At 40.5% G+C, this 3,723-nt stretch overlaps 1 long non-coding RNA gene across 1 annotated transcript; it reads left to right on the top strand.

Moving 5' to 3' along the window:
* Positions 1 to 1,074: 1,074 nt before the first annotated feature.
* LOC141539609 (uncharacterized) lies at positions 1,075 to 3,139 on the top strand. Its single transcript, XR_012481338.1, has 2 exons — positions 1,075 to 1,192; positions 2,128 to 3,139. It is a non-coding gene; the product is annotated as an uncharacterized LOC141539609 (long non-coding RNA).
* The last annotated feature ends 584 nt before the right edge of the window (positions 3,140 to 3,723 follow it).

Genomic DNA, 3,723 nt, shown 5'->3' with positions numbered 1-3,723 from the left:
ATCCCACCTTTGTTCATAGTAATGTGATCCAATTCTCTTTCCCTATCCACAGACAACTAGACATGGTCTTCCCTCAATTAGCCTACTCAATAGGTCCTCAAACTTTTTAAACAGGGGGCCAGTTCCCTGTCACTCAGACTATTGGTTGGCCGGACTATAGTAAAAACAAAAACTATGGACATTAGCCCAGTGCAGGAAGTGCGGGTTTAGGTCGAAGGTCACTTCCGGTCTGATTTTGCCATAATCCGGTGGGCCACAGGTCGTAGTTTGAGGACCCCTGGCCCCAGATACTCATAAAAAGAGCAACTTCTGAACTCAAATGTAAGCTAGAAACTTCTGATTTTTTTCATTGGAAAATTGTTCATATCCTTTGACCATTTATCAAACAGGGAATGACTCCTATTCTTTTAGATTTAACAAAGTTCTTTATATATTTGGGATAGGAGACATTTATCTGGGAAATGATCTATAAAATGTTCCCAATTATCTGCTTTCCTTCTGATCTTGTTGACGTTTGTTTTATTTGTACAAAACTTTAAGAATTTAACATAATCTAAATCATACACTTTATACCTAACTTTTCCTCTCCATCTTTTGTTTATTGGGAAACTCGGAGCAATTCTGAGGAGTAAGTATCATTAAAAAGTCACTAGGATTCTTAGATCTTCCAATGTGAGTCCTTTTTTTCCCCTAGAATGGAAACAATGGACCGAAGCACATCTAGCTCAAAGATAACTGGATCTGGACTCCAGGATCAGCAATTGGTTCTTAGGGTTCTAAAGTCATGGTTATGGCCAGCGAGCCCTTTGGCAAAGGACCACCTGCCCAGCAGACTGCGCAGGCGCAACAAAAAGCCTGGCGGCGGGGGAAGGGAAGGAGGGGAGAGAGGCTCACTGACAAAGGAGGAGCCTGGTGATTGACAAGGCTTCGGAAGGTCGCGCCTTTAGCTCTTCGGGCCTTTACTCCTCCCTCTCCTTTTACTCCTCCCCCAGGCTGTTTTTCTGCTGCTCTCGCGGCATCTCCGAAGACGAGACTTTGGCTGGGACTGGAGGGACCCGCCGGTGGGCAAACTGCGCAGTCGCGAGGCACACCCGTGTCAGCTGGGCTGTTTGTCTTCCGCTCTTGGCAACCTTCGCGGCAGTTGTGAGTGGAACGCGGTCTTCTCCAGCCGAGGCGGTGTCTCCCGATGTTGGTCTGGATCGGGGTGGGGGACGAGGCAGGGCCGCAGGAGGGAAAGGGGGCAAGGGGGAAACAGGGCCACACCCCCCACTGTCTGTTTTAACTCCCGCCCCGGTGAGGTGAAAGTGGCCAAATGAGAGGCCCTCGAGCCTAAGGCGCTAGCCAGGCTGAGGAAGCCTCGCCGGGAGAGGGATGAGGGTCCCGCTAAATTACCCCAAAATGGGCCGTGGAGGTAACCCGGGGCCAACCGTCTGAACAAAAGGGCCCTGGGGCCTCATGGGACTTGTTTGTCTAGTCTGGAAAGGAAGATAGATCCAGGCCAGGTCCCGGGGAGAGGTGGGAAGAGAAGGAGGATGGCTTCCGTAATTGTTACAGGTTATATTAGCATCCATGACAAGATGGGGGGAGGGCTTTAAGTAGATTTTTCTAAGATTAGAGGGATTTTGAGGGCTTAGGGAATATGGCAGGAGTGGTTTGAGCACATCTGGACTCCAGTATCAGCAATTGATTCTTAGGGCTCCAATGTCACAAAAGCTAGACCTTCTTGGGCAAAGGACCACCTGCCCAGCAGACTGCGCAGGCGCAACAAAAAGCGTGGGGAAGGAAGGAGGGAGAAAGGCTCACTGACAAAGGAGGAGCCTGGTGATTGACAAGGCTGAGGAAGGTGCCTCGGTGCCTTTAGTTCCTCGGGCATGTGCTACTGAGGCTCGGGCTTGTCTACTGTTAGTGCTATTGGGAACAGAGTGGGGATATCGCCACGCCACCTGGTTAGATGTTTAGTCCCCAACTCCACGTGTGGCGCTGTTGGAAGTGCTGCACAAAAGTCATCTCATTTAATCCCGAACCAAAAAAACTAGCTGTTAAATGACCTCCTCTTCTAGGATTCTAAGATTATAGCTCGGAAATGCTTTTAAAAGCAATTTCTTTGTCTTCGTTGTATTCAAATAGGTGATAATCCTGTTAAAGTGAAAAGTACCATCACCAGGCAGTGCAAAACACCCGTGAAAATATTAATTTCAATTTGATTATCAATTGAAAATGTTTCTTACATCGATAGAAACACCGCCAGAAGAAATACTAAAAGAACTCGTTTGGATGCTAAGTACTCTGAATGAGCTAAAGAAAGATATGATTTCAGTCAAAGAAACGTGTAAGGAAATAAGGGGAAACTATGTTGAAACAAACAATCTCATGGATAAGATATTGCTGGAATCGGAAAGAATGAGAAGTGATATAGTACAGCAAATAGATGAAACAAAATGGAAGAACAAGCCCATGATGTAAAAGCTGTTGCTAACATTGCAAGAAAAAGTGACCAACCTTGAAGACAGATGCAAACAAGCTTCAGAATAATTCAAGCATATCAGAGGGGGCTGAAGAAGAAAAATATGTGAATCTTAGTAACATTAAAAAAAAAAAAAAAAAAAAAAAACTAAAGAAAATTTTCTCTAAATAACAGCCTGAAATCAGAAAAAATATTCACTCTCAACCAGAAAGAAGTTTTAAGGCATGTTCTCATCAGACTCTAAAATCCAAGCCAGAATCTTCAAAGCTTCAAGAAGAAATCCTATCACAAAATACTGATCTACTTTTTATTACGCTTTAGTTAAAACCATAGAAAATGAGTGATGTTGGGCCAGAATATAAAATCAAAAGAGAGGGATTTGGATTCTAGAGTCAAAGTTGCAGCAAACCTATGCTTTTTTTTTTTTTTTTTTTTTTTTTTTGAAGGCAGAAGAAAGATGTTTTAAAAATTAAGCCTTCAAAGAATTCTTGGAAAAAAGAATAACTATGAGCAAAAGGGAATCAGGATTCCCTTAGGGTAGATAAGTAGTTAAGATAGTCAACAAAGCATTCCTAGAGTATGTTAAGGATAGTTTCTATTACAAAATAAAACTTAGAAGTCTCTTAAAAGATGTAAAATTTAACATTGCATTAAAAATAAAACTTAATTAAACAATTGTTTGGAATACTAGATGTTGGATAAAATAGAGGGTTTCTTTATTAAAGATTAGTCTTATGTAATATTAACATTGATAAAAATACATTTCAGAAGATAATGGGGAAATAACATTTCATAATGAAATCTATCTTTAAGTTGGAAGGTGGTAGAAAGGATAAAATCTTAGTGTATTTGAAAATAGCTTATCTATTGGAGACATCCAAAAAAAGATTAGAAAAACTTAAGATTGTAGGAATTATACATTGGTAAGAACTAGATAAAAAGAGTAGCTAATGAAAAGATTAAATCAGGGAGATAAGAGATAATGGTAGAAAGATTAGCAAATTAAACCTAATATCTTAGATTCTTACATCTCAAGCACAGCAAATTGGTTAAACTATTTAGGAGATTAAGTATAACTCTTCATATTTCCTGGTAATTAACAATTTAAAAAATATTGGTTATATATGACAGATCAAGGAAACGGGTAAATTGTAAAATTAGACAAAGTGATTTACCAAATTGCAACATGAAGTTAGAAAAAAAAATTAAAATGCAAATTTTTAAGTGTATAGTAACTCAAAGAATTGTACTTTCTCACA

Source organism: Sminthopsis crassicaudata, chromosome 4 (assembly GCF_048593235.1).
Source record: "Sminthopsis crassicaudata isolate SCR6 chromosome 4, ASM4859323v1, whole genome shotgun sequence".
Taxonomy (NCBI): Eukaryota; Metazoa; Chordata; class Mammalia; order Dasyuromorphia; family Dasyuridae; genus Sminthopsis; species Sminthopsis crassicaudata.
This window is presented reverse-complemented; position numbering and strand designations above follow the sequence as displayed.